The sequence below is a fragment of the Salvelinus namaycush genome, chromosome 31, assembly GCF_016432855.1.
Source record: "Salvelinus namaycush isolate Seneca chromosome 31, SaNama_1.0, whole genome shotgun sequence".
NCBI lineage: Eukaryota > Metazoa > Chordata > Actinopteri > Salmoniformes > Salmonidae > Salvelinus > Salvelinus namaycush.
Window position 1 is genome coordinate 7,613,634 of NC_052337.1, and position 14,738 is coordinate 7,628,371.

A 14,738-nucleotide genomic window follows, 5' to 3' on the forward strand; every position below is an offset into this window, starting at 1 on the left:
TAACACGGTGCCTGACCGGTCACACGCTCCCCACGATAAGCACGGGGAGTTGGCTCTGGTCTAAACCCTGACTCCGCCAATCTCCCCGTGTACCCCCCCAAATTTTTTGGGGGGGGAGCTGCCTCTCGGGCTTCCGTCGATGACTTAACTCCTCGTATCGTCGCCATTCCTCTCTCGCTGCCTCCATCTGCTCCCTTGGACGGCGATACTCCCCAGCCCGCGTCCAGGGTCCTTCTCCATCCAGGATTTCCTCCCATGTCCACTCCTCCTGGCCACGCTGCTTGGTCCGTTTTTGGTGGGATCTTCTGTTAAGGCTCTCGTTGGTGGAAGGAGTGGACTAAGGCGCAGCGTGGAAAGTGTTCATGATTTTTATTTTCAAAAACACTCAAACAAAATAACCAAAGTGAAAACGAAAGCGATCAGTTCTGTCAGGTACAGACACGAAACAGAAAACATGATCCCACAAAACCCAAATGGAAAATGACAACTTATATATGATCCCCCAATCAGAGACAACGATAGACAGCTGCCTCTGATTGGGAACCACACATGGTCAAAACAAAGAAATAGAAAACATAGACTTTCCCACCCGAGTCACACCCTGACCTAACCAAACATAGAGAATAATAGGGATCTCTAAGGTCAGGGCGTGACAGCTTTCCAGCCAAACTGAGCAATTGGGGGAGAAGGGCCTTGGTCAGTGTCGTGTTTTTGACTTTGCCAGATTAATTGCTATGACATGCTATTCTATAAAATAATTTCTCCGTAATTAATATTACCTGATTGAACTAATCATGTAAATATTAATTAACTAGAGAGGGACACCACGAAATAATATTTATAGAGCTTCTATCTTTCGAATAAACTCTTAAAGATTTAGTAATATTTTACTAAATAGCAGTCACATTAATCGTCATTTTATTCAGTCTCATCTGAAAGTTGTAAGTCCTTGATTATCTGCAAGAATCCTAGCTAACAAGTTGAATCAGCAATACAAAATTGGGTTTAATTATTTATTTACTAAATACCTAACTAATCACACAGAATCACACATATACAATTAAATCATAACTTGATCACAAATTACGTCATACAGAAAAACGTCCCTAGCGGGCGTTATAGATATGACAGCTTGTTACACAAAGGAAAGGGGCGGGATTTTAGTGAAAGCGGGAGACTGGAACAGGGCCGAAGCTGTGCTATCGTAAATACAGTATCTTATGCATTCTCAATTACCGCCCATTTGAGAAAGAAAATGCAATACATATTTACTCTGAGCTGCGCTTCAGTAGGTTGGTGGTAGATGGAAGACCGTATCGCCAACCCGAGTCCTCTGTCCTTTTGGAGAATGTCTCTGGTAGTCACGGGATACGTTGTAGTAACGTTGTGTATAGTAGACGGGATACTCGGACTGTCCTTCCTAACCTGCGTTTCGCTGTTGCTAACTCGACGGTTAGGAGATATCACTTCTGTAGTGAATACGAGTTCAAAGTTCATACCATTCACAATCAAAGTCCATGCTGATGTTGGCTTGGTTCTGTAGTTATTATCTGAACCATTCTGACACAGGACCGTCATCCTGGTGACGAAGTATTGAGATAAACTTTTGTTATTGACCAAATACTTATTTTCCACCATAATTTGCAAATAAATTCATAAAAAATCCTACAATGTGATTTTCTGGATTTTTTTTTCTCATTTTGTCTGTCATAGTTGAAGGGTACCTATGATGCAAATTACAGGCCTCTCTCATCTTTTTAAGTGGGAGAACTTGCACAATTGGTGGCTGACTAAATACTTTTTTGCCCCACTGTATATATATATAGCTAATATGCTGAGGCCTGTGTCCAGGCACTCTAATTTGCGTTGTGCTTAAGAACAGCCCTTAGCCGTGGTATATTGGCGATATACCACACCCCATTGGGCCTTATTGCCTAATTAGACAATATAGGCTACCCTCTGCCTATTGTCTTATTTGCATATTCAAGCCTGTCTCAAAATCAAACACTTCCCCTTTAATTATGAGTTAAGATTCATATCTGACCGGCTATTCAAAGACAGGTTGAAATGTAGCCTACACATTTTGTGCTCTTGTCGGAAGAAGTAACTCCCCATTGTTGACTTATACTTATCTATAACTGGACTAATAACTCAATAAGTAGCAAAGAATATCAACAAATGTGCACATGCGCGGCTCAGCACTCCTATCTGAACTGATCTGAAAACCGCATTCAATCACGGGTGATTGAAAAACGTCTCGTGGTCTACCCCCACCAAAATAATTCTACTCTGTTGAAAAGTAGGTTAGAAACTACTACGTTTAATGGACTACTTTTATCTGCCACTGAGGCCTAAAGAATACATTTCGATGTTTCTGAGGTGTGACAAATGGCAGCGGCGAATTACATCATAAATGCACTTATTGAAAAACCACAAATTGTTGCTAGCCAGACTCAGTAACATTGGTCTCAATGGGTCCTCCATCTTTATTAACACTACACATGATTTCATATGATAAAATATATACAAATGTGCTAATTAAATCAAATACAAATATATTGTAGTGCCTTAGAGCCTTCTGTTACAACTAGTTCATAGAACGTAATAGTTTTTATCTGCCACTGAGGGGGGCATATACACTCAAACAGAAGCAGGAAGAGAGATACAGACAGCTATAGCTATTAGGAAGTTCAGTCATTCTCTTTGGTGCTTTGGTCCTTGACACACACATTGTGAATTTGTACCATATAACATACGGAGGAGACACAGAGCCAGAAATGGCTTCTCATCTCTCCCTCTCCCTTCTCCTCCTCATCTTCTCCAGAATCTCAGGTAAGGGTAACATGTTTCTATGAAGTGCTGAAGTTGAGGTCAGGGACTGGGACTGGACACATGCTGAAACTCTGAAGACAGGAGCAGTGGCTTGTCATATCAATAACACTTCCTGTATCATGTGTGTTATAGTCCCGATGTAAGTATTTTTTTCTGCTGTGAGCATTTGCTTGAATTCCAATCTAATGTGTTTTCTGTTGTTGTGTCTACAGGTGCTTATCATGTGTCTGTGAAGATAGGAGGCTCCATCACCATCCCATGTCACTATCATCAGGATTATATAAAACATTTGAAGTATTGTTGTAAAGGAGATAATTTCAATCATTGCTCCCTTATTGTACGCACTGACCCTCCTACGAGCACAGATAAGGCCTCAATCTCTGATGACATTAAAACCAGTTAACCATCACTGTGACCATGACTGATCTGGAGACAGAGGACTCTGGACGTTACTGGTGTGCTGTGAAGATCAATGGTGGACTAGATGACACGACAGAATGGATCGACCTATCTGTCACTCCAGGTAAGATCCCTGCAACTCTTCCATATGATTACATGTTTTTTTTGGTTTAATTTACTGGTATCACTATTATTGTTGAAGTTGACATGAGGAATGTTGGGATATGTCTACTTTCTGTTCTCTATACATCATATCATCATTATGATATTTGTGGTCAGTTGTTACAAAAAAACACTTGATCACTCAGGACCTTCTTTGGTGTCTGTACCTCTGTGTTCAGGTACTCCAGAACTCTATGTGGACCAACAGGAGGTGACTGGAGTTGAAGGAGGGAGTGTCATTATAAATTGTTACTATAGGAACACTGGAAATAGGAAGTGGTGGTGCAGGATTGGTGGCAGTAGTGGCTCCTGTGTGGAGATTAATTTTGGGACTATAGATGGAACATCAGTGACTCTACAGCAGACCACTGATGCCACCGGAAGAAATGTCTTAACGGTGACTATGAGTGGTCTGAAGATGGAGAACACTGGCTGGTACATGTGTGAAGTGGGAGACCTTATGATGCCTGTTCACATCACTGTCAGACGACAACCCACCACACAAATTACCACCACTATGACCAGTGAGTAGAGAGCAATCAGATACTGTAGAATTAAGTATTAACCAGTCCCTCCAGGATTCCGCAATTCTGCGATCGCATAATTCAATGCAAAATCAAATCAATTAGTTTGTCCCTTTTCATCTCACATGATTTTACATTAATTTTTCAAAATTAAAAATTTCAATAGCTCCTTGGTCATGTGACCTACTGACCTCAAACAAGGTTCAGAATGTACACTCAGTGGGCCTACACATTGCACACCCTTTTGTTTGTCCATTTTCATCTCACACGATTTTACATTAATTTGCCTACTCTGCCCCCATGAAGGACAGTGTCACTCACACACCTATTCACTTGGGCCTTCTCCCTGGGGCCTTCCTGACCTCCAGGCAGGCCCCCATTGACCTGGTGACCTCTGACTGCTGGCCTCTAGGCCTACACTCCCTGCCCGCGTGCCTGCTCTCTCCCTGGGCCTGAGTGTATAGCTTACTCCCTGGAACTACAGACCTCCAGGCCTCCACACCTACTCTCCCTACCCAGTCAACAACCCTCTCCCTTGGCCTTAGAGTATAGCGTACTCCCTGGAATTACTAAGACGTCTATAATCCCGCTGTCAGGAACCACGTGCACCTGGTAACCCGAAAACAGGCTCTGTGCATGTGCTAATTCGAAATAGGTTCTTTGCTCCTGGTGACCCGCCCTGAGTGCTGCCCCCAGCCCCTGAGTTCCGCCGCCCCAGCTCGGACTCTGAGTGCCTCCTGCCTTGGGGGAGGCCTCCTCCTGCACCTGGTGACCTTTTGACTTCCACAGCGAGTCCCAACCTGACTCACAGTCACACCAGAGGATGGGCGACCACCACCTAGCCCCCTACCTATCCAGAGCCCAATGTCAATGTCTTACGCCTTCTACCCCCCTGCCTGGGCTCTCTCACACTCTGTGTTTGGCCTCTGGCCCCTGGCCCTTCTCCATGCACCTGGTAACCCGTAAGTAAAGGATAAGAATGGTGGAAGAAGACGCATTCCGTCCCCAGCAAAAGCTTGGATCGAGGCCTGACTTTCAATAGATCGTAGCATGTGAGCTGTTCTGCTACGTACGAAATCCTGACCCAGAATCAGGTTGTGTACGAGTGATTTAGCACCAGGTTTCCGACAAACATGCGGTGCGCATCAGGAGAGGGTCAGCAAGTCACCCCAACCCCGCCACGAATGGCTCTACTCATCTGCCAAAAGAGGCAGGCTATCCCGGGCCAACCGAAGATCCGCGGCGTTACGGTATCGTTACATTTAGGGGGGATTCTGACTTAGAGGCGTTCAGTCATAATCTCACAGATGGTAGCTTCGCAACATTGGCTCCTCAGCCAAGCAAATACACCAAATGTCTGAACCTGCGGTTCCTCTCGTACTGAGCAGGATTACTAGTGCAACAACACATCATCAGTAGTGTAAAACTACCTGTTTCATGACAGTCTAAACTCAGCTCACGTTCCCTATTATTGGGTGAACAATCCAACACTTGGTGAATTCTACTTCAAAATGATAGGAAGAGACAACATCACTTGGCCACCACAAGCAAGTTATCGCTGTGGTAACTTTTCTGACACCTCCTGCTTAAAAGCCAAAAATTCAGAAGGATCATGAGGCCCCGCTTTCACGGTCTGTATTCATACTGAAAATCAAGATCATGCGAGCTTTTGCACTTCTGCTCCACAGGAAGTTTCTGTCCTGCCTAAGCTCGCCTTAGGACACCTGCGTTACCGTTTGACAGGTGTACCGCCCCAGTCAAACTCCCCACCTGTCACCATCCCCGGAGCGGGACGCACTCGGCGCTAGCACACAGGGCTCGCCTCCCCGCCTCACCGGGTAAGTGAAAAAACGCTAAGAGTAGTGGTATTTCACCGGCGGCCGAGGCCTCCCACTTATTCTACACCTCTCATGTCTCTTCACAGTGCCAGACTAGAGTCCAGCTCAACAGGGTCTTCTTTCCCTGCTGATTCCATCAAGCCCGTTCCCTTGGCTGGGGTTTCGCTAGATAGTAGGCAGGGACAGTGGGAATCTCGTTCATTCATTCATGCGCGTCACTAATTAGATGACGAGGAATTTGGCTACCTCAAGAGACTCTTAATTATGTCCGGTCGTTTACCCCTGCTTTATCGAAATTCCTCACTTTGACATGAGGGGGTCACAGCCACCACGAAGGTGGTTTGACTGGACATCAGTTGCCGCTATTAACCGTCAGCGGACTTTAACTGCGTTTTTACACCCAATCATCATCAAGTGCCAGCACAATACTTATAGTATCTAGAGGCACCATCGACCGGGTGTCGTAAGAAGCAACACAAAATAATCATCCCCTTTCAATCATTTTCTTGCCTAGTCAGCCCTCCAGGACAGAGCCATAGGAACCACCTTTACCAGCACTTCATCAATATTCCTTACTTCGACATTGGGGGGTCACCGTCACCCCACGGGTGATTTGAGTGGGACCGCGACAGGTGTGTACGCTCCTTTGAATTTCATCAAGTTGACATTCAGTGATCCGTGCACAGTGGGAACCTAGGCTTCTTCCGTCCGTTTTAAGGTTCCGCAGCAAACCAATGGGTGGGGATGGTACTACCCATATCAGATGTAGGCTTCCCTCTCCAGACAAGCTGGAGATACCATGCCAGAGGCTGTTCACCTTGGAGACCTGCTGCGGATATGGGAACAGCCCGGCGTGAGATTTACACCCTCTCCCCCGGATTTACAAAGGCCAGGGAGAGCTCACCGGACTCCGCCGAAACCGCACCTCTTTCCAGGGCTTTCTCGGGGCAAACCCATTCCAGCGAGCACTGCCCTTCAAAGAAAAGAGAACTCTCTCCGGGGCTCCCACCAGCTTCTCCAGGATCGGCCACGTTAGCATACTGGATGCCTTGCGGCGCCCGTCTCCGCCAGTCCCGTGGACATTCTGAAAGTAGTTTGAGGTCAGTAGGTCACATGACCAAGGAGCTATTGAAATTAGAAACATTGAAAAATATTGAAAATTCATGTAAAATTGTGTGAGATGAAAATTGACAATCTAAAGGGTGTGCAATGTGTAGGCCTGCTGAGTGTACATTCTGAACCTTGTTTGAAGTCTATAGGTCACATGACAAAGGAGCGATTGAAATTCAAAAATGTAAATAAATAATTTAAAATAGTGCGAGATGTAAATCGCCAAAAAAAGTGTAGTGCAATGTGTGTCTATGCCAACAGGTTAGCTAGAACCAGTTTTGAAGGTTTTAGGAGTAATGGTTAAAGAGCTATTGAAAATTAAAAAATTAGATTTGTCATTATGTTGACGGTCCCTAACTGCTGTTGTTGGACGTAAGGAAAACTACAGGCGTATATCCATTGAATATCCAACCTGAATCTGTCTTTACCTCAGTGCTTTAGTAGGGTGGTCGGCACTCTGCTCTTCTCAGTCTGTCTATGGATAGCGCTGCTCAAAGCACTGAGTGCAATTTGTCAGCTTTTCCAATTTAAACTCTGTAAAGCTTAATACGGATAACGAAAGCACAATCTTTCTGGATTTAAAAAAAATTGAATACATATCAACCACAACTCTATTTTTAAGTTTTCTGTACTTTATCTCCCTTACAACCCATTCAGAGGAAAAAATCACAATCAAGTATTTTGGAGGGAGAGAGAGAATAAAAAAAATACTTTAGATGTCAAAAATTGGTTTTGTATTCTGCTTAAAATCATCCTAAAAATTGAGCACTTATGACTTTTTATTGCTTTTAAGAAATGAACATGAAAAAAAAACACTGCAAAATGTTTTTTTTTTGCCACAGAATTCACAATTTATTTTTTGCAAAAACCTGGAGGGATTGATTAACCTGGTTTGATAATCTAAAACAAATATGATTTTTACCCTGATTAGAAGCTTTTGGGAATAATTACAGTGGGTTGAACTCAACAATACTAAGTTCAAATCCACATGTTGGGGAAATTAAATAAACTGAACAAGAAGGTCAAAGCTCAGTCTACCCTGTGTCTCTCTGGTACACCAGTCATAATACCATTGTTGTTTTTACCTCACAGCAACTAAAGCTCCAACCACTGAACAATCATCTTTCTCTCCAACTGCTGAGCCTGTTCAGACTGACAACACAGTCCAAGGACCTGAGGGGGGCAAGGAGAAGGACACCATGAGGTAATTATCACTCATTCAGCTGTATTTCACACTTACTCTTCCAAATGGATGACAATAGAAATTTAACATTTTCTGTTTTTCACACTAGAGTTTAGGAAACAAAAACACCCTCATTAAATGTTTTCACACAGAGTATAGGGCAAGACACAATTCAAACACTATTATAGAGACATTTACCATCATGGAGAGCACTGGAAACATTCATAATTTCCTTTATCTCTGTGGTTGTAGAAGTAGCAGCATTCTATTATTTGACAGTCAAGTTTCACACGTAAAATGTGTGAAGAGCTGAACAAATGTTTCCATTTTGTCATCGCAGCACATATAACATCACTATTTGCATTGCCTATATTTATTATCTATGCACATTCACTTTAAGTCTACCTATATGTACATACTACCTCGACTAACCGGTGCCCCCGCACATCGACTCTGTACCGGTACCCTCTGTATATATTCTCGCTATTGTTATTTTACTGCTGCTCTTTAAATATTTTTGACTTTTATTTTTTACTTATCTATTTTTTACTTAACACTTATTTTTCATAAAACTGTGTTGTTGGTTAAAGGCTTTTGTAAGTGAGCATTTCACTGCTGTATTCGGCGCATGTGACAAATAGAATTTGATTTCTTTTTTAAATGTATTTTTTTTATTTATCTGTGATGTTTTAATGGACTGTATTTTACAATAAATGTTGACTTTCACCATCAGTTCCATAGATCTAAAAGTCATATTGATTCCTCTGGGCATGTTGGTGGTGGTGATGGCTGGTGTCCTAGTCACACGGAAGATGTGGAGAAAGCATAGTAAGTATTCATTCTATAATGACTTTAATGAAAAAGTGATCAGTTAGATTTTTTCAGGAGACAATCAATATTTTCCTTGAAGAGAACTGTCTTAGCCTATGTTATAACCAATGTATCTTGACATAAGAGGAGAAGACTGTTATAACCAATGTATCTTGACATAAGAGGAGACTCAAAAGTATGACTCTTCTATGATGAATGTATTCAGTATTATTCTGAAGTATATCTGAGGTCTCTAATACTGCATCTGTCTTTATTCCAGAGGACAATAAGGCCATGGACCAGACAACAAACACCTCAGTAGTAGGCTACACTCATGTTCCTCTCATCTGACTCAAGGCCTTGTGGGTAAGACACTGTCTGTGAAAAATGCAGACATGGACAGGACATGGACATGAACATCAGATGGACTTAAATCACACATTAGCTCTTCAGCTATAGCTTCATGCCCATTGGCAGGTAGTTTAGTGGTTAAAGAGTTGGGCCAGTAACCGGAAGGTTGCTGGATTAAATCCCTGAGCTGACAAGGTAAACATCTGTCGTTCTGCCCCTGAGCAAGGCCGTTAACCCACTGTTCCCCGGGCGCCGAAGACGTGGATGTTGATTAAGGCAGCCCCCCGCACCTCCCTGATTCAGAGGGGTTGGGTTAAATGTGGAAGACACATTTCATTGGAATACATTCAGTTGGACAACTGAATAGGTATCCCCCTCTCTCACTGTAACTGTATAATCTATACGTGTTAACTCTATATTTACAGTAAAAAATACTAAGGACTGTACAGACAGTGTGATTTCAGTTTCTCAAAGTAGATTGCAGTGTAGAGATAATAATCAGATCATTAGCGAGGTCAGTGGTTAAGGTGTTGTGATTTCCTGTTCACTTTTGCAGACACAGTAGGCCTATGTTGCTTCACTGTGCTGTTCCTATTTAACCTGACTGACACTGTGCTGTTTGAGAGGAAGAAAGCTCATATCTCAATGTTGTTAAAACAAATACATGCCTTATATTGTGGATTATGTAAATGTACAAGGTATCTCATACATGTAGACTGATGATGAGTTATCATCAACCCCCTTTGTGTGTCTCTACCAGCAGGACCCATTTCCTGTCAATGGTGATGATGTGACGTACAGCAGTGTTGTCACCAAGAGGAGGAACCAGTTAAATGTACAGACCAAGGTAAGGCTGCTATTCTGATCACTATGATGTTAATAGATGAAGTTGTAGCTAAGTTGATCTATTGTTTATGTGGCATACTGGTGCATGGGGTTATAGATGAAGTCACATATTTGTAAAACACTTCAAATGTATTATGTTGTAAAAACATGGATGTACCTTGTCCCGTGTCAGCTATTCTGCAACAAATGGATGAAGTGTTTCCAAGCTGTAGCCTACATTACATCTTCACAAATTGTCCCTCTTCACCTCTCTACCTGTGTATCCCTTCTCTCTTCTAGGTAGAACCTGATGATAACGTGGTCTACAGCTCTCTCGCCCTACAGCTGGACCCATTTCCTGCCAATGGTGATGATGTGACGTACAGCACTGTTGTCACCAAGAGGAGGAACCAGCTAAATGTACAGACCAAGGTAAGGCTGCTATTCTGATCACTATGATGTTAATAGATGAAGTTGTATCTGTGTTGGACTGTCAGCTATGTGGCAGACTGGTGCATGGAGTTATAGATGTCACACACCACACAGCCAAAAGCATGTGGACACCCCTTCAAATTAGTGGATTTGGCTATTTTCAGGTGTATAAAATCAAGCACACAGTTTTGCCAACTCCATAGACAAACATTGGCAGTACAATGACCCGTACTGAAGAGCTCAGTGACTTTCAACGTGGCACCGTCATAGGATGCCACCTTTCCAACAAGTCAGTTCATCAAATTTCTGTCCTGCTAGAGCTGCCCCAGTCACCTGCAAGTGCTATTATTGTGAAGTGGAAACGTCTAGGAGCAACATCGGCTCAGACGCAAAGTGGCAGTCCACACAAGCTCACAGAACGGGACCATTGAGTGCTGAAGCGCATAAAAATGATCTGTCCTCGGTTGCACCACTCACTACTGACTTCCAAACTGCCTCTGGAAGCAACGTCAGCACAAGAACTGTTTGTCGGGAGCTTCATTAAATGGGTTTCCATGGCCAAGCAGCCATGTATTTGTTAGACACTGAAAATGTGTTATGCTGTAAAAAAAAAAATGAAACAAGAGTTCAAATCAAATCACATAATATTTTATTGGTTGCGTACACGTATTTAGCAGATGTTATTACGGGTGTCGCGTAATGCTTGTGTTTCTAGCTCCAGCAGTGCAGTCATATCTAACAATTCACAACAGTACACACAGATCTAAAAGTAAAACAATGGAATTAAGAAATATAGAAATATTAGGACGAGCAATGTCAGAGTTCTGAGAATAAATATATTTGATGGGATGTATAGACATTAAAGACATTATGGACAATATCTGGATATAATATTTAGTATATCTGTAGAATACGTGGGATAGAATAGTATATATACAGCAATAGTTGAACAGGATGGCATTGACTAGAACACAGTATATATATATATATATATGAAATTTGTAAAACAGTATGTAAACATTACTAATGTGACCAGTGTTCCATTATTAAAGAGACCAGTGATTCCATGTCTATGTACATAGGGCAGCAGCCTCTAAGGTGCAGGGTTGAGTAACCGGTTGGCAGCCGGCTAGTGACAATGACTATGTTCAGGTCAGGGTACTGGGTGGACCTCGACTAGTGATGGCTATTTAACAGTCTGATTTCCTTGAGATATAAGCTGTTTTTCAGTCTCTTGGTCCCAGCTTTGATGCACGTGTACTGACCTCACCTTCTGGATGATATCTGGTGAACAGGCTGTGGCTCGGGTGGTTGATGTCTTGATGATCTTTTTGGCCTTCCTGTGACATCGGGTGCTGTAAGTGTCCTGGAGGGCAGGCAGTGTGCCCCCGGTGATGTGTTGGGCAGACCACACCACCCTCTGGAGAGCCCTGTGGTTGCGGGCTGTGTAGTTGTGTTGAGGATCAGCGTAGTGGAGGTGTTATTTCCTACCTTCACCACCTGGGGGCGGCCCGTCAGGAAATCTAGGACCCAGTTGCACAGGGCTGGGTTCAGACCCAGAGCTTAATGATGAGCTTGGAGGGTACTATGGTATTGAAGGCTGAGCTGTAGTCAATGAACAGCATTCTTACCTTGGTATTCCTGTTGTCCAGATGGGTTAGGGCAGTGTGCAGTGCTACGGTGATTGCATCGTCTGTGGATCTATTGGGGCGGTATGCAAATTGAAGTGGGTCTAGGGTGCCAGGTAAGGTGGAGGTGATATGATCCTTGATTATCCTCTCAAAGGATTTCATTATGACAGAAGTGAGTGCTGCCGGGCAATAGTCATTTAGTTCAATTACCTTTGCTTTCTTGGGTACAGGAACAATGGTAGACATCTTGAAGCATTTGGGGACAGCAGACAGTGATAAGGAGAGATTGAATACGTACGTACACAATCCACCCAGCTAGTCTGCGCGTAATCTGAGGACACGGCTAGGGATGCCATCTGGGCCTTGTGAGCCTTGTGAGCCTTAATGTACCTATTCCCATCTGTTTCCAAGCTGTAGCCTGCATTCCATCGTCACAAATTGTCCCTCTTCACCTCTCTACCTGTGTGTATCCCTTCTCTCTTCTAGGTAGAACCTGATGATAACGTGGTCTACAGCTCTCTCGCCCTACAGCTGGACCCATTTCCTGTCAATGGTGATGATGTGACGTACAGCAGTGTTGTCACCAAGAGGAGGAACCAGCTAAATGTACAGACCAAGGTAAGGCTGCTATTCTGATCACTATGATGTTAATAGATGAAGTTGTGTCTGTGTTGTACTGTCAGCTATGTGGCAGACTGGTGGGGTTATAGATGAAGTCACATATCAGGTTTATTGTCCTACAAGAGGAACATCAGGAAACAAACAACAGTCAGACATAAATAGCACCACCCACCTGGCCATAGGAGGAAGATACATGGAACTGTTAATAATTGTGATAGTCCCTGGGATGAAACTCCTCCTGAAGCCTGCAGTGAGATATTTAATCTAGTCTGGTATCTCTGACCTGATGGGAGAAGATCAAATTAGTGGTGTAGGGGGTGATCTGGGCTGGAGATCATGTGGTGGGCTTTACTCTGGATAGCTCCTTCATTAAGAAGGAACCGTTTTGGAGTGTAGAGTCCAATCAGTTTAGATGCCGTGTCGTGGATCCTTAATAGTTTATTGTGGTATGAGACTGTGAGCATTTTGTGGTAGCAGATACATTATAGACGTTGCTGGGACTTCTGTGTTATTTCAGTGGTGTGTTGATCAAAGGTGAGCTTGTGGTCGACTGTAATTCAGATGAATTTAAATGAAGGAACCATTTCAACAGCCTCTCCTCTGATGAGGACAGGGACGTCACATGTGGGGTTTTTGGGAAAGTCAATGGTTATTTATTTTGTTTTGGAGAAGTTGAGATCCAGGTAGATATTGCAGCATCATTCACTGAATTGGGTAATGGATGATTGATATTGCTGGAAGGAGGGGGGGGAGGGGGGGGGGTGTCATTCAGGAGGAACAGGATGGTTTCATCAGAACACTTGAAAAGGAGGGTTTTGTGGTCTGTGCTTTGTCAGTCATTGGTGTATAAGTTGTAGACACTGAAAATGTGTTATGCTGTAAACATTTCTGAGTTTTAATGTTTATGTATCTCTTCCTTGTGTCAGCATATTCTGCAACAAATGGTTGAAGTGTTTCCAAGCAGTCGCCTACATTCCATCATTACAAATTGTCCCTCTTCTCCTCTCTACCTGTGTGTGTCTCTCCTCTAGGCAGAAGCAGATGATAATGTGGTCTACAGCTCACTAGCATAACAGCACACAGGTCAGTGTTGACTTCTCTCTCATGTACCCACACAGATGATGCTAATCTCTTAACAAAGAAACAAACAGACAAGACCACACATTACTACTGTAAGTGTACAATACATCACTCTTTAGTGTCTCACATTTTTATCTTCATCATACAGAGACGCTGACTACATTATCATTATTTCTACAACATGCCTGTATTGTGTACCAATCTACTTTTTTTCCAGCAGAGGGCAGCAACACAGCAGTGACTGACTGAGTGAAGATCTTGGGCTTAAAGAGCCCTCATCCTGGAAGGACAGCCCACTCCCCCTCCTGTGTCACAACATGAGTCATGAATATCTATCTGCCTCCAATATGCTTCTGCCCACACCTTCTAACCCACCTGTCTCTTTGTTGTGTCCATAAACTACTGAAGACAGTCTGCTGTGCTTGTTTTGATTAGCACCACATACACTACATATACACTAGTATGTGGACACCCCTTCAAATTTCTGGATTTGGCTATTTCAGCCACACCCGTTACTGACAGGTGTATAACATTGAGCACACAGCCATGCAATCTCATTACACAAACACTGGCTGTAGAAAGGCCTGACTGATGAGCTCAGTGACTTTCAACGTGGCACCATCATAGGATGCCACCTTTCCAACAAGTCAGTTCGTCAAATGTCTGCCCTGCTAGATCTTCCCCGGTCAACTGTAAGTGCTGTTATTGTGAAATAGAAACGTCTAGGAGCAACAACGGCTCAGATCCGAAGTGGTAGGCCACACAAGCTCACAGAACTGGACAGCTGAGTGGTGAAGCGCGTAGCATGAAAAATCGTCTGTCCTTGGTTGAAACACTCACTACCCAGTTCCAAACTGCCTCTGGAAGCAACGTCAGCACAAGAACTGTTAGTAAAAAGCTTCATGAAATGGGTTTCCATGGCCGAGCACCCGCACACAAG

The 14,738-nt window shown here is 43.4% G+C and overlaps 1 long non-coding RNA gene and 1 pseudogene across 1 annotated transcript; both read left to right on the plus strand.

Moving 5' to 3' along the window:
* Positions 1 to 2,777: 2,777 nt before the first annotated feature.
* Positions 2,778 to 8,073, plus strand: LOC120026171 (annotated as a pseudogene).
* Positions 8,074 to 12,681: 4,608 nt separating this feature from the next.
* LOC120025454 lies at positions 12,682 to 14,209 on the plus strand. Its single transcript, XR_005473019.1, has 3 exons — positions 12,682 to 12,715; positions 13,750 to 13,801; positions 14,019 to 14,209. It is a non-coding gene; the product is annotated as an uncharacterized LOC120025454 (long non-coding RNA).
* Positions 14,210 to 14,738: the final 529 nt, after the last annotated feature.